The sequence below is a fragment of the Lygodium microphyllum genome, chromosome 9 (assembly GCF_053477565.2).
Source record: "Lygodium microphyllum isolate KBCC chromosome 9, Lygodium_microphyllum_v1.1.10, whole genome shotgun sequence".
Lineage (NCBI taxonomy): Eukaryota > Viridiplantae > Streptophyta > Polypodiopsida > Schizaeales > Lygodiaceae > Lygodium > Lygodium microphyllum.
In genome coordinates, this window is record NC_141143.1 from 22,484,298 (window position 1) to 22,502,037 (window position 17,740).

Sequence of the window (17,740 nt, forward strand, 5' to 3'; positions counted from 1 at the left end):
GGCATGTTCGGTTTCTATCATCTCTATCATACATAAGGATTGGGTTTAGGATATTCAAGAAGAATATCTTTTAGATTAGCACACTTCCAATATTATGAAGAAATTACAGCAAAACGATGGATTTGAATTTTCCAATTTCAAATGGCAAAATGGAATTCTTTGCTTTAAAGGGAGGGTATCCTTAGCCCCTCATTCATCATTTAGGCCTCGAATTTTACAAGAGATACATTCTTCTCCTTTGGCAGGACATATTGGATTGTTTAAAACCTTTGACAAGATCCATAAATGTTTCTATTGGAAGGGACTTTGGAAATATGTCAAGGAGTATGTGATGCAGTGCTCACCATGCCATCAGAATAAAGATTCAAATTTATTGTCTAGTGGTCTACTTCAGCCTTTTCATATCCCACATGGTAAATAAACTGATATCAGCATGGATTTTATTACATAACTTCCTACCACTAAGCAGGGATGGAATAGCATTTTTGTTGTGGTTGATCGTCTTACAAAATCAGCCCACTTCTTACCTACCAAAGTCCAATATTCAACCAAACAGGTGGCAGATCAATTCATGGAAGAAATTTTCAGACTTCATGGATTACATATAAATATTGTTTTTGACAGGGATTCCAAGTTCATGTGTAATTTTTGGAAAAGCCTTTTTACTTCCATGGATACCAAACTAACTCCAAGTAGTACTGCCTACCATCCACAAACTGATGGCCAAACTGAAAGGGTCAATAAATGGTTAGAAATCTATCTCAGACACTTTTGCCATGATACACAAAATGCATGGGATCATTGGATTCATCTTATAGAGTTCTATTACAATAATACTCATCACATGAGTATTGGTATGTCACCATTTGAGGCATTGTATGGATATAAAGTCCAAGTGCCTTCAGCATTGTTTCATGACGAAGTGAATCCTCTTGCTCAAGAAAAGTTGGAAAAGATGGAAGCCTTAATGAAGCAATGCAAAGAAAATATCAAGAAAGCACAAGAGACAATAAATTTATATGCTGATGATAAAAAAAGGCATGTGGATTTTAAAGAAGGAGAATGGGTATTTTTGAAAGTACCTAAGTCTCGTTATGTTTCTCTCAAGGGTGGACATAATAAGCTTGCACATCGCTATTATGGTCCATATCAAATCACAAGGAAAGTTGGAGATCTAGCTTACCAACTTGATTTGCCTTCAACCACACACATTTACAATGTTTTTCATGTGTTTCCAACTCAAGAAATACATTGGCCCTGACATACAAGTTCTTGAAGAACTACCTCTTGATGAAGATGGCTTAATCATCTATGAGCCCAAAAGGATTATTGGCAAGAGAGAGAAGGTTCTAAGGAACCATATTGTTATGGAATATCTTGTCAAGTGGAAAGGATTGCCTATGGAAGAATCATCTTGGCAACATGCTTCATATTTAGATCAGTTTCCATGGCTTCTTCAAGAAGATAATTAGTTCATTGCATAGTGGACAGCTTGCTATTATAATTTTTTGTCATGAAAATAATTGACATATCGACATCAAAATTGGATTTTGATGATATGAATGGATACCTTATGAAGTATACTTCATTTATATATCTCATATTCGTCATTCTAACATTTTTATCCAAAGTTATAGGTCATTTACTATCACTACCCTGTTCAGGATAGCATTCCATATTTCCAGTGTTTTGAGTTTTTTTTTATTCAATGGAATATTATATTCTTCAATGGACAATTTCAACAAGGATATTCAGCATTGGTCTCTCATTTCCTCACATTTACCATTCACTTGTCCTTTCAGTCTTCAAAGTTTTGAGGACAAAACTTTTGGCCAGGAATGGAATGTAATAAAGCAATTTTCATGCTACCTTAGTTAGATAATTGACCTATTTTAAACTGGAGTATAAAAGGCAAGAGGGTGCCAATGTAAATCATCTTTGTTAATCATTTTCACAACTCTGCTTCTTGGAGCTTGAAGGTAATTCCTTCCCCACCATTGTAAGGGGTGAGTTCCTTGCAATAGCAGTTATCGATTGATTCTCAAGCTAGCATGGCTTCAACATCTCTTGTAATTCTTGGTTGTAAGACATCTTGAATTAAGAACTGGCAAGCTATGGTTCTTAACATTTCTTGTTTTTTAGCATTTCTTGTTAGTCTTCTTGTAATTTCCATTGAAGAGGCAACTTTCATTACATCACTTACAATTGGATATGAGTCACTTGGCAATAACAATCTTGACAGTGAATTGGCCATACCATCAATTATGACGCCTAGTGCAAGGCAAAGTAGGTATGTGCCACCTCATGAGAGGCAAGCCCAGAAATACACCGCAATTGAGGAGGTCTAAAAGGGTCAGAAAACTAGTTGATAGGCTAACATACAATGGGTGTTCAACTAGACATTATGCATATATAACTAAAGTATCAGGCTACGGAAAGCCTACGAAGTTCAATGAGGCAATTACATATGAGAATTGGTGTGCTGCCATGGATGAGGAATACGCAACATTGGCTGAAAATGAGACATGGGAATCGGTATGTTTGCTTGAAGGCAAAGTATGCATTGGTTGCAAATGGGTTTATAAAATGAAATGCAAGTTAGATGGTTTGTCGGAAATGTATAAATCTTGGCTCATTGCAAAGGGATATGCACAACAGTACAGCCTAGATTATGAGGAAACTTTCAACCCCATTTCCAAGATGGCAATGGTGAGAACAGTCATTGCATTAGCGACTTCTTCTAAGGGCTGGAAATTATGGCAGATGGATGTCAAAAATTCATTCTTGAATGGTGACTTGCTTGAAGAGGTGTATATGGAGCAGCCTGAGGGTTATGTACACCCTAACTATTTGACATATGTGTGTAAGCTAAAAAAGGCCTTGTATGGGCTAAAATAGGCACGGAGAGTATGGAATGCTGACATAAGCACTTATTTGCAGAGCAGCTTGGTTTTCAAATAGGTCATGTAGATCACAGCTTGTTTACAGAGAAGAGAGAGCATGGTTATGTTTTTCTAGTGGTTTATGTCGATGATTTGATCATCATTGGAGATGATGATCATGGGATTGTTGAAATTAAAGCAATGTTACAAGCTAAATTCAAAGCCAAGGATCTTGGTGAGCTGAAGTACTTTCTCAGGATTGAGGTTGTGTCTACACCTTGAGGTATATGGTTGTTGCAAAAACAGTATGCTCATGATATGTTGCTGAAATATGGCATGATGGAGTGTAAAGCCATGAAAACACCATTGGATCAGAATGTCAAGCTTGCAGATGATGTTGGGATTGAGATCGAGAATGTCACTATGTATAGACAGATGGTGGGCAACTTGATTTACCTTTCTTTTACATGTCTTGACTTGAGTTATGCAGTGGGATTGATTAGCCAGTTTATGCAGAAACCTCATAAGCCACACTTAGATGCAGTCACGAGGATTATGCGGTACGCGAAGGGTACTGCTGATTATGGGATGTTTTATGAGCATGGAAAATCATGCAACTTGACACGTTATACAAATGCTGATTGGGCTGGTTGTGTCTATGACACGAGGTCAACCACTGATTATGCTTTCAGTTTGGGCAGCAGTATGATTAATTGGAGTAGTAAGAAGCAGCCCACCATTGCTTTATCTAGTACAGAGGGAGAATACAGGGGTGCATCCTTAGCGGCATGCAAAGCAATTTGGCTTGTGAAACTACTACATAATTTGGATATCCAGTTGGACAGTAAAGTCACATTGCATTGTGACAATCTCAAAAGTGTGATGCTGGCTAGCAACCCATCTATCATACTAGATCCAAACACAAAGAGGTTCTTTACCATTTCATCAAGGAAATGGTACTTGCAGGATGACAGATTGATCTACTTCATGTGAAGACAAAAGACTAGGTGGCAGATATCTTTACCAATTCACTTAGTAAAGAGAAATTCATTCATTTCAGGGACCTACTTGGAATATAGCACCTAGTTTGAGCTTGAGGGGGAGTGTTGAGACTTCAAGCTCAACTCATGTACACCGACACGACAACTAGTGTCAAACTTTCTCTAGCATGTGAGTCATAATCTATAAGTTGGGTACACTTAACTCTGGTAAAGTTAGTCAATGTGAGTAGTCATCAGGTCACTTTGACCTAGTTTTTTCTAGTCATTCAGTATATGCGTGTGACATACATGGAATAATATATGGGAGTTCACAACTCCCCTATTGCCTCATCTCTCTCTTCCTATCTTTTGACAACATTTGTTGTATGTATTCCACATGACAAAAAGGATAAAAATTCATTGTGGTCTCCATAGAAAAATATTTAGCCACCACATGGTCAAAACCTCAAGCAAAATACACACAACAAGGATAAAATTTCATTATGATCTTTATAAAAAAATATTTGGTCGGATGGTCAAAACCTTTATTCCAAGTATTTTACACAAGACTTATGATTAAAAGTCTTTGTGATGTTCACAAGAAAAGATTTAGCCATATGGTCAAAACATGTATTGTATGTAACCTAGATGATAGAAAGGATAATAATTCTTTGTGATGTCCATAGAACAAGATTTAGCCAAATGGTCAAAGCCTCTTTTGTATGTATTACACATGGCAACAAGGATAAACAATCTTTGTGATCTTCATAAGAAAATATTTGATCAAATTATCAAAACATTTATGTCATGTATTCCACATGTGACAACAAGGATAAAGAATTTTATGAGAAACATTGAACTCCAAAAGGAAGTAGAGTTGGTTGCATGTTCACTTTAGATTCTAGAATTCCTGCTATAAATGATGTTATGTATGCTAAAGGGAAAGGAGCAATCACAGACATAGAAATATGGCATTAGCATATTGGACATGCAAATGTGCAAAGGTTGAAATTCATGCAATCCTTCCAAACGATTGGTTGCAGGATTGCATACTTTTAAAAGTTGTAGAATTTCACAAAGTGTGTGAAGCATTTCAGTTTTGGTAAGCAGGCAAGACAACCTTTTTCACATGATAGAGATGTGAGCATAAATATACTTGATGTTGTGCACACAAATGTTTGAGGGCCTACACAAAACGTATCTCTTGGTGGCAATAAATACTTTATCACATTTATTAATGATTGTTTAAGGAAGTTGTGGGTATATTTCATGAAGAAAAAAAGTAATGTATTTGAGTTTTTCAAAACTTTCAAGGCTCTTGTTGAAATAGAAACATGCTTGAAAGTTATGTGCTTGAGATCAGATGGAGGGGAAGAGTACCTCTCTAATGAGTTTAGTCTCTTCTTGAGATCTCATACGATAAAGAGACGGCTTACTTGCAGCTATACCCCACACCAAAATGGGCTTGTAGAAAGAAAAAAATAGGCATATGGTAGAAGTTGTACGGGCATTGATGTGGCTAAAAAGAATATGTCAAATTATTTTTTGTCTGAAGTTGTTCCTACTAAGCTAAACTAAGATTTCTCAATAGAAATCCTACTCCTGAGAAAGAGAGAGCCCATAAGCAGTGGGTGGAAAGAGCTAGTAAAGTTATGCATTGGTTCTTCTTATATGCATATCATATGATATGGCCATCCAAATCACTAACTATCAAATGCCCAAGGATACATGGAAGATTCTTGTGAAAAACTATGGCAATGTCACCTATGCATGGAAAATTCAACTGAAGCAGCAATTCAATAACATGTCAAGAAATGGCGGAAGCATACATGCTTATACCACAAAAATTAAAACCATTGTAGATCAACTTCCTTCTATTGGATCAAAGGTTGAAGACGATGACATGATTGTAGGCTACTTTGAATGACTTGGGTAAGGAATACAAAGCCTTTGACACATCGATTTTTGTATGACCAAACCCTTGATTGAGACGAGTTACTTGCATTGTTGCTACATAAAGAAGTCAAACCTGGTTTGAATATAGATTCAAGTACCTCTCAAAGTAGAGGTATTTTCTTTTACTCTAGTTAGAGAGCTAGAGGTGGCAGGGCTCCTGGAGCCTCTTAAGGTCGTGATGACACTCAAAATGCTAATGGGAAACAGCAACAAAATGCTTGGCAAAATCAAAATGCACAAGGTCAAAGAGGATCAGGATCCTTTCGAGGATAGGGGAGATCACCTAAAGACAGAGGTGGTTCTTGGCAGTCTCATGATCAGTCCCTAGAGACAAAGATTTTCATTACTGTGGCTAGTATGGACATAAAGAAAATGATTTTCATAAAAAGTAGATTGACATGAAAGAAAAAGGCAAATAGCATGGTAACTATGCATCCTCTAGAAAATGCTACTGATGATCAATCATATAGACTATTTGTTATGACACATGTATTGAAGGGTATGCCTAAGAAAGTCAAGGTTGATGAAAAGTGGTACATTGACTCAAGTGAGTCAAATCATATGACCTCGCATGGATAATGGTTTGATGATATGACTACATGCTCTCATAGCTATGTATGTACTAGTGATGATACATAGCATGACATCAAGCATACAGATATTGTACCACTAGTCATGCATGATGAAAAGAAAAAAGAGGATGTATGATTTGTTGCATGTACCATCTATCACTAAAAATTTATTATTTGTAGAGAAAAATCTACAAGTCAGATTTAATAAAGATGGTTGTTTTATTGAAGAGTATGAAAGTGGTTGCAAGATTATTGCTAAAGACAAAAGGGCTGATAGGATATTTACCTTGGATACTACTATTTCTGAGTTAAAGGCATCCATGTTTTCTTATAACACTGGAGTAATTAGAGATATGAAAATCTGGCATAAGCACATTGGACATGTAAATATACAACATCAAAAAACCATGCAACAAAAGGATATTATACTTGGTCTCCCAAAATTTAAGTATATGGAGTTAGGACATGTATGCTCCACTTGCCAGTTTGGAAAGCAAGCAAGACTTTCATTTGTCAAACATGTCAAAAATAGTACTAGAACATTGCAGTTGGTGCATTCAAAATTTTGGGATCCGGCACATAATGCATCCTTTAGTGGTGCAAGATATTATGTCTCGTTTATTCACGATTTTAGCAGATTACTTGGTTATCTCTTTTGAAACACAAGGATGAAGTGCTAGATATTTTCAATGATTTTGAAACACATGCTAAAAAAGAGTTTGGATGGTGTATCTCATGGTTGAGATCTGATGAAGGCGATAAGTATGTCCCGTGAAGGATAAGTATAGCATTAAAAGGCAGCTTACATGCAATTATACTCCACAACAGAGTGGTGTGGCAAAGAAAAAAAATAGGGTGTTTATGGAAGTTGCAAGAGCCATGCAAAATTAGAAGAATTTATCGAAGTATTATTAGACTAAAGCAATTGAAACTATAATATATGTCCTAAACAGAACTCCTACATCTGGTATTCATGATCTTACATCGTATGAGAAACTATATAGGCACAAACTAGATATCAGCCATCTTAAAGCCTTTGAATGTGTTACTTACGTACATGTGTCAGATGGGAAGAGAAAGAAGTTAGATGCAAAGGCTGCTAAGTGTGTCTTTGTTGGCTATTCATAGGATAGAAAAGCCTATAAATGTTACAATTTAACAACCTGTGAGACATTGATTAGCAAGGATGTAGTGTTTGATGAGCTAGCTTCATGGTATGGTGGTCCAAATGTGGTTGTTTCTGATGGACTAGCAAATGATACTCATGCTAAAATTCGTACTATGAATAGTACCACTATTAGTGGGCCTACAAGAAGAGACACATCCTCTACTATTAGAGTCCATTGACAAGTCCCTTGTGCAGTCATAGTCTTATGTCCATCATTCCCAGTGACGCAAATATGTCAATGAGGGGAGATTAGATAAAGGCAAAGGAAGATAGGGTATGTGGTCTTGGTTATTTATGTAGATAACTTGATCATTACTGGAGATGATGACCATGATATTGCTAAAATTAAATCCATGTTGTTACAGGTGGAATTTAAAGTGAAAGACTTGGGAGAGCTAAAATATTTTCTTGGCATTGAGGTAGTGACTACATCTCAAGGAATTCGGTTACTACAAAAGTAGTATACACATGATATGCTAATTAAGTATGGAATGATGGATTGTAAGACCATGGAAACACCACTAGATCTGAATGTAAAGCTTGGATTTGATGTTGGTAGTGAGATAGAGAATGTTACAATGTATAGGTAGATGATGGGTAGCCTGATCTATCTTACCATTACTCATCCTGATCTTAGTTAGCTAATGGGAGTGATTATTCAATTTATGTAAAAGCCACGCAAGCCTCACTTAAATGCAGTTAATAGGAGGATTTTGTGGTATGTAAAGGGCACTTCTAATTATTGGTTTTTTTATGAGTTTGAAAAGCCACTTGATTTGACAGGATATACAAATGTTGATTGGGCTGGATGTGTATATGACAGCCGATCAACTAGTGGTTATGCTTTCAATCTTGGAAATAGTATGGTATGGTCAATTGGAACAGTAGAAAGCATCCGTTTGCTCTCTCTAGCATAGAGGTAGAGTATAGAGATGCAGCCTTAGCTACATGTGATGCATTTTGGCTCTTGAAACTATTACATGACTTGGGTACATAGATGGGTAGCAAGGTCAAGCATTGTGACAACAGTGTGTTGTTGGCTAGCAACCCAATTTACCATGCTAAATCAAAGCATATAGAAGCTCATTATTACTTCAGCAGGAAAATGATAATTGCACGAAAAATAGATCTACTTCATGTGAAGACTAAAGACTAGGTAGCTAACATCTTTACCAAATCACTTGGTAGAGTTAAGTTTGTTTCCTTCAAGGAATTACTTGAAGCACAGCAGTTGACTTGAGCTTGAGGAGGAGTGTTGAAAATCAAGCTCATCAATGGTATTGGCACCAACTCTACTTAGTATAGCTATAGCTAGTTGTTACCATTCATGTGTGCCATAATAATGAATCGGTTAGACTTAACTCATGTTAAAGATGTATCGTTAGTTAATGACCTACTTGTATACACTATATGTGTAACTGAGACTTAGAATCTTGTGTGTTACACAATGAATGAATAATGGAAAAGAGAGAGTACACTGCTCTTTGTTCATGGCTCCCATCTTATTTGTCGCATCTCCTCTCGTTGAACACAACATAGAGGAAAAGAAAATCAATGTGGTTTTACGTGCAAAGATGCTTTGGAGAAATAAGGAAAGCCTAGAAAGAAACTAACCATCTTATCCCAAAGGCCACATTTATTAGAGTGGTCAATGATATTTCAAATAGATGTCCACGGTTGCCACAATTGATATACTCCAAAGAAAGTGGCAACTTTCAACTATTTTGTGTTTACAAGAGGCTACAAAAGACTTCATCATAGATTTTATGAATGATGCTTACATTGTTGTTGCTCATGCACACAAGGTCACATTGATGAACAAGGACTTCAATATGGTGACTAAACTTAGGTATAGGTTATTGAAGTGAATGCCTAGCATTGATTATAAATCCTTTGAATCCTCAATGTTTCCCCAAAGTTGAGGAAGGTCATAGAGCCTATCATTGAAGATGTTAGTCACTTATATCCAACTAAAACTATAGCTCAAAGAGAGACTACCATGGATGAGAAAATCAAAGATGATGTTGAAAGTGAGGATATTATTTGCAAGAGGAAAATTGATTCCATTGGCCCAATTAACTATGAGAGGATGGGCAAGATATTTGGCCAAATGGTTGTGAATGTCTCTCGAGATCCAGATAAAGAGAATTATCTTAGCATACGTCCAAAAGACAAGACTATGGTAGAGAAAAAAGATATGAAGCTATCAAATTCTATTGTTTATTATTATCTTAGGTGAGGTTTATTTTGGTTTTATGAACTTTTTCAAAGTGCCTTGCACTTCCATTCTCTTATTTTAAGTTTTTTTCCTATATAGGGCATACATTGCTTCTCTTAGCAATGAAATTACAAGGAACATTTTCATTATTGATCCACTTCTCTCTATAGATCTTTTTTCAAAGTCTAGTTCAAATATTTTAAGATTCCTTATGTTTTTTATAGTGCGCCACACACACATATTTTCTTTGTGTATGTGGAAAGGTAAATAAATCCCTTATATATAGTTACTTTGGTGATTTTTTTTTTTCATATTTGTTGCTAACTAATATTTTCTTTATAGTGGATATTGGAGTCTGATCTACTTCAATATTGTTTCTTGAGAGGTTATCCTTATGAATTCTCTTTCAAGAATTCATGTTATGGCAAAAATATATCATAACTATTCTTCTCTTATATTCTAGATTTCTTGCAAGTAGTCTTTATTATTTCCTAACAAGTTTTTACTTCTAATGCTGCTAGACTTGTTACCACCTATTTGGATGCCACTTTCAAATCTATTGCTAGCTTTGAGAAACCTTTTAAGTTTCTTGTTCAAGAAGTGCCACTACAAATGATGCACACAATTGCAGATGGAGAGTTATCTTGAATGTTTGTAGGACTATAGACTTAAAGTTGCTGAATATAGGTGAGGTGAATGTAAGTATATTGCCTTTTGCTTTTAAGTTAAAATCATATTGTGTTGAAGAGCACCCTGCCACGGCACAAATAGAACCACAAACCGGCTAGGTAGAGGCTGCAAATACATTGCTGGCCACAAAACCTGCAAGAAACCTTTCTTCCTCACCAAGAACCATGCTCCAAAACACACAAGAGGAAGGCACACAAGAAATTGAGAAATTCTTCCATCCTCACCCTCTTCCTCTTCCTCACTCTCCATTAGAAATGAGCATGAAGCACAAGAGAGGGAAACAAGAACAAGAAAGATGAGAGTTGTGCCAAAATGAGAGAGAGAAAGAAATGAACCGTGAGAGGAGAAGATAAAGGAAGAGAGAGGGTGTAACCACCTCAACCTCCCACCTCCCCAAATCCCACGACTGCAACCACCTCCTTTTCCTTTCTTGAATTATGAAATTCAAATTTGCATACATTGGCTAAGGTCTAAAGACCCTTCATTTTTAGCATAAGACAAAAGGATTTGACCTTTCCTTTTCCTAACAATATTTTATAGTGTGTCTCTTTTGGACTACACATTTTACATTGCTTCATATTTGATTTTTGACAAAGGGGTACAATTGCAAAGTATCAATTTAACAAAAGTTGTTTCCATGTGAGCACATTTCTGTGCCTTTATTTGCACTGATTTCCTGGTCATCATTTCCTCCCACACTTAAGTGTGAAGCGTCCCCGCGAACAAATTTGAAGAAGAACCACGATCAGCTCTTGGAAAAATCTTCATCATCTTTCTTCAATCTTCATTTCTTTTCTTCATTGTCTTTGAATTGTCATTGTATAAGGAGGGAAATAACACACAAAATAGAATCACAACTAGGACGTTAAAGCCTAGGTCACAAAACACTACACAAGAAAAATTCACCAAGCACACAAAAGATACGGCTTTCAACCAACTTGCACACAAGAATCACTTCACACTAAGGATAGAAAGAAAAACAACCACACCATGAAACTCGACAAAAAAACCCAAAGAAGATATAACCTTGATGCACACCCTCACAAGAGATAAGTCAATTTAAAGCACTCCACCCGATTGTTTTGAAAGAGGAAAGGAGAGATAGGTTCAAAAAAGAAAAGACAAACTAAATTGGATTTTAGTGTGTTTCGAAAGGTAATCTTGGCAAAGAAAGGCATTTGTAGGTAGGCATTGCATATGAATGGGCATTATAGGTATTTAAGTGTTTAGATTTTGATTTTTTTCGTTTGGAAGGTTTCAAGATTTGAAAATTATAGGAATTAGAGAATATCAAAAGAAAGAGGATAATAGTGAATAACTGTTCGTGGCGCTGTGTGGACGAAACTGAGAAAGAAGATGACGACAGTCTGCCGAGGACGACGAATAATGCCTTATGGATGATGGCGAGCAGGGCAAGGTGAGGATGCCGTTATGACTATCATAAAGATCTGCCCTGACCACTTTGATGCAACCGATGCTCTCACTCCCCCTCGGCTGCCCTGTGACCGCCGTTGCAGATTGAGTTTCTCAATTGCAAAGTTGCAGATAGCCCCGTCATAAAATCCCCATCTTCATCGCAGTCTGCTCTCAATCGTACTTGCAGAAGCATAGACGCAGAGAGAGAGCACCCTCGAATGATATCGCCTTTCAGATTGGGGAGCCAAAAGATAGGTTTGCTAATTCCCGAATTGAAAAGGCAGAACCCTAGATCTCGAATTAACGGCTCTTCTACTGACCGTGATAATGAGTATTGATTCGAAAGAGAGGTCCTGCTCGTGCCACAACGAAAGCCGAAACACTAACAGACCTGCAATGTAGGTGAAGAAAAACCAAATCCTCCCCAATAGAGCTGAGCTGATAAAGGCCAGCAAAAGCAGCTACGGAGCAGTCTCTGATATTTAGTACCGGCCAAAGAAGGGGTTCTTTTGCTTCGACTTGCTGCAGATCTCTCAGAAAAAGCCCTGAAGTCCAATTCAGAGAAGACGAGGATATGGAGGGAGTTGCAGGAAGCACAGGCTACAGCATCATCTTCTTCCTTAAAATTTTTCTCTTATTCTTACATCTTTCTCTTTCTTGAGAGCAACTTGCATTTTGAAGAGCTTAAAGCCTTGTGAAACCATTGAACCATCATAACTAAGGCTATGAACAGATCTGTCATGAAATCTACCTTTGAGAATGTAGCTCTTGTCATGTCAAAGCTCTTCACTCAAAATATGCCTTCTTGGAGATTTCATAGCCACCTCTTTCCCGGCCAGTGCACCAAATGAAGAGCACCCTACCACGGCACAAATAGAACCACAAACCGGCTAGGTAGAGGCTGCAAATACATTGCTGGCCACAAAACCTGCAAGAAACCTTTCTTCCTCACCAAGAACCATGCTCCAAAACACACAAGAGGAAGGCACACAAGAAATTGAGAAATTCTTCCATCCTCACCCTCTTCCTCTTCCTCACTCTCCATTAGAAATGAGCATGAAGCACAAGAGAGGGAAACAAGAACAAGAAAGATGAGAGTTGTGCCAAAATGAGAGAGAGAAAGAAATGAACCGTGAGAGGAGAAGATAAAGGAAGAGAGAGGGTGTAACCACCTCAACCTCCCACCTCCCCAAATCCCACGACTGCAACCACCTCCTTTTCCTTTCTTGAATTATGAAATTCAAATTTGCATACATTGGCTAAGGTCTAAAGACCCTTCATTTTTAGCATAAGACAAAAGGATTTGACCTTTCCTTTTCCTAACAATATTTTATAGTGTGTCTCTTTTGGACTACACATTTTACATTGCTTCATATTTGATTTTTGACAAAGGGGTACAATTGCAAAGTATCAATTTAACAAAAGTTGTTTCCATGTGAGCACATTTCTGTGCCTTTATTTGCACTGATTTCCTGGTCATCATGTGTTCTCAAATGAGTCGTTATGTGCTTTGTTTCAATGCAAATATTATCCTAATTCATATATGTGGTAGATAATGAAGAGGTATATTGAGGTGATTTTGGATAGGGCAATCACACCAATGGACCCCGACTCCCCTCTTTCTCCTAAATCTTCCAAGGGTAAAACCAAGAGACATGTGCAAGCTACAAGCGATAAGGGCACTGCTAAGGCAACTACCAAAAAGCCTTATGCTACCTTTACAAAGAAAGGTTAACAGCCAAGCCAACCACCAAAAAGGCTTCTATTACCTCCACAAAGAAAGTTGTGTTGAAGCTTTCTTCTTTGAAGTTTGATCCATCTCCTCTAAAGCCTCAAGAGAAGAGGGTGCCCACAAAATTCAAATTCTCCCAACAACAAAGAAAACATCCTACAATGAGGAAACTAGTGATGACAGATGAAAGTGATGAAGATGAACTCGTACCAAAGATGGAGGGAAGTTCAAAGGAAGGAGAAACTGAAGATAAAAAAGCCAACTGGTCTTGTATTTGTTTCTTTGTACATTTACACCACATATACATTGCCTTTGTACATTTGTACTTCAATTTTGCAGCTCACATATAATGAAATTTTTCGATCTTGGTCACATAAGTTATCAATGCTTATGAGTATCTTTTGAAGAATACATTTGGCAATAATGTCTATGAGATAGAAGAAGTTTTGAGCTTTTTTAAAATATTCGTAGTTCAAAACTCAAAATGCTAGGAGACAAACATCTCATACAAGAGAGAGAGCATTTAGCTGTTTTGCCAATTGCAGTGCCATTGATCTTGAACTTATACCCAGGAGTTGTATTGTCTACAAATTCCAAGGTATCTCTTACATCCGTTAGACTTCAATTAGAAGTTACATTAACCTCCTTTGCTTCTTGTCCAATTACTTGCACCTCCAATTTTATTGGAATATATTCAACATTAAAAGCTAAAGAAATCCAAGTACCATATCTAAGTTTGTACCTCCTATAATTAAAACCCATAACAAGAGATTATAGAGAGATATTGTAAGATATAGCCAAAGACTTAGGGCATGCATTGCACCATATAAAGACTTTTATTAAAGGCAATTCAAGAGTTTATAGAATGAGGAGTCCTTGTGGAAGCCATGAAAAAAAGAGAGCATAGCCAATGTGCAAAGGAAACTCTGAGAGAAAAGGTCAATGAACCTAAAATGAAGGTCAATAAGACTAATAAAAATACACTCGACGCCAATAAAAATATTTGTATGCATCTCGAAAGTTACAAAACAATCATATTAATTACATCTCATTTTTATCTCATCTTTTGTCAGCTTTTATTAGCCTTATAAGCTTTGGAACTACCAAAAGATGCTAGATCTCAAAGATTTCGACCAAAAAAAGGAAAAATCCACGAAATGGCCTCTACTATCTCCAAAGTAGAGAAGACAATAATACCATATCTTTACACACGTGGCAAACTCTTATTGGCTCTTTTCTAAATCTAGTGATTAACAAGTGTCGTTTTTTAATGCATTTTGACCCTAATGAGTGGACCAAGTAATTGAGTAAGAAAGAGATGTAAATTCAACAAAAATAGTCTTAAGATGGTTGTTTACAAACTCTCATTGATGTTCCTCTACCTCAATGTACTAGAAGGGCTATTAAATAGATTACCCCAAATGCAAGGGGAACACATTTTGTGGAAAATTTACAAGTAGACGTTCTTCTTGATGAGCATGCATTCATGAGCTCACTTTTGGATGAGGATGAGTCTACTTCATTTGGTAATGCACAACAAGATATACATTGATTTAACAAGCCATGAAAGAGGAGTTGGACACCATTACTAATGTTACTTGGATCTTGTTGAGTTGCCATCTTGCAAGGAGGCTATTGGTACTAAATGGGTTTTTTAACTCAAACCCAAGGCTGATAGTTCAATTGACAAGTACAATGGACATTTGGTTGCAAGAGTCTATGCTCACAAAAAGGACACAAATTATACAAAGACTTTTGCTCCCACATCCCATATGAGTATAGTTCGATATATTACTGCTATAGATGCCCATCATGGATGGAAAGCACATTAGTTGAAGCATTTCTTAATGGTGACCTTCATGAGAAAGTCTATGTATCACAACCTTCAAGGTTCGTGGTTAAAGGCAAACAACACTTGGCTTGTAAATTAAACAAGGCTTTGTATGGCTTGAAACAAGCTCCTCATGCATGGTATTTGAAGACATGCTTATTTGAACAGCCAAGGGTTCAAGAACAATCCAACCAATCCTACTCTATACATTAACAATGAAATGTGTGTGTGTGTGTGTGTGTGTGTGTGTGTGTGTGTGTGGTGATTTGGAGGGGTGGGGGGGAGGGGGAACTTGGTGGTCATAATTCATTATGTGGATGACATGTTGCTCACTAGATCTAAAGACAAAAAATTTGCAGATTTTAAAGTTGAATTGAAAAATACATTTGCCATGTCAAATGTAGGCCTTTTACATTACTATTTGGGGATTCAATTCATCCAAAACTAACATGGTATCATCATATCATAGTCATAGTATGTGGAAAAGCTTCCACATAAGCTTAATATGTAAGATTGTAAACCTAGGAGTACTCCAATGGAGCCAAGGTTGAAGCTTTCTATACATGTTGGTAGTGAGATGAGCAATGTTGCAATTTACACCCAAGTCAATGAATGTCTTATTTATCTTTGCAACACATGCCCTGACATGCAATTTACGGTATCTCAAGTGAGCACATTTATGCATAGTCTATGTATAGCTCATTGGCAAGCTGTTATGCAAATATTTCATTACTTGCAAGATACTCAAACATATGCCTTAATATTTTCTAAGAGAGGAGACTCACAACTAAACGCCTACAGCAATTCAAATTCCGCTAAAGACTCAAATACTTATCAATCTACTAGTGGACATTGTTTCTTTTTGGGTCATTCAAGCATTTTTCATGGCTTGGCATGAAACAACTTGCAATGGCTATCTCATCTTGTGAGACTGAGTATAGGAAAACCTTAACAACACTAGAATGTGTATGGATGCACAAATTGTTAACTAGTCTATATATTTTATTGGAGGATCCTACACCCATTCTCTTAGAAAGCCAAAGTGCTATTGCAATAGTACAAAATCATGCGCTTCATGCTCACACAAAACACATTGAGATTCATTACCATTATATCACAAAGAGCTTATGCAAGAGAGGTCTTGATGTATGTTCCCACACAAGAAAATGTTACACACATTTTCACCCAAGCTTTACCATGTGAGAAGTTCGAGGTCTTCCACAAATCCTTGAACTTATTATCCTTTGGTGATTAAGAAAATGTTACACACATTTTCACCCAAGCTTTACCATGTGAGAAGTTCGAGGTCTTCCACAAATCCTTGAACTTATTACCCTTTGGTGATTGATAAACCTTGTACTTCATCACATTGGCACTCTAAGGGGATGTTGGAATTTTCCAATTCTAGGTAGTGCTTGATGTAATTCATGTGGTGTGTGGACATTTAAATATTTAAGTGTCAATGTGTGGTGTGGACACCTTGTGTCTTGGGACTTTAATGTGGTGACACTAGGCCCTAAAGTTAATTAAATTAACTCTAGTGTGTAGAAGGTTTGTTACACCAACCTTAGACCTTAGTTGTACACTCATTCAATTGTCTCTACAATAGTGAATACACTCTTCTGCTCTCACTATTATTGTCTATGGTCTCTCACTTCTCTCTTCTCCATAGCCAATTCCAACATCAATCTGGTCATACAGATATAAGTGTGTACTATATTTTCTTTGACCCACTGCGTGGGTCCACCATAACCTGTGACCACTCATCAATGGCCAGCACTAATGCACTTTTCTTTATATCTAGTAAGTGCAAAGGAAACAAACTTAACAAACTATTAAATATATAAAATAATAGAAAGGATACATATTCTTTGTCTGTTGTGTTATGACAACTAATGGCAACTCTTAACATCATCAAGGCGGAGTCGTCTTCAGTAGAGCTGATGGGAATTTATGATAATTTTGCTTCAATGTCTGGTTCAGTCATTGATAAGGAAAAAACTGAAGTCCTACTATTGGATTAGGATGATGATCTTGGTCCAGTTCAAAGGTATGGCTTTAAAGTGATTGATAAAGGACTAGTGCTCAGGTATCTGAGGGCTCATATCAGCCTAGAGATCACCTTATACCAGCACTTTAACTGGTTTATGCACAAGATTGGGGAAAAGTTAGCTAAAAGGATCGAAATGGCTTTAGGGCTTGTTGGAAGATTAACTGTCATTAAAAGTATCCTTACTCTTTAGGGCTCGTTGGAAGATTAACTGTCATTAAAAGTATCCTTACTCTTATCATTAC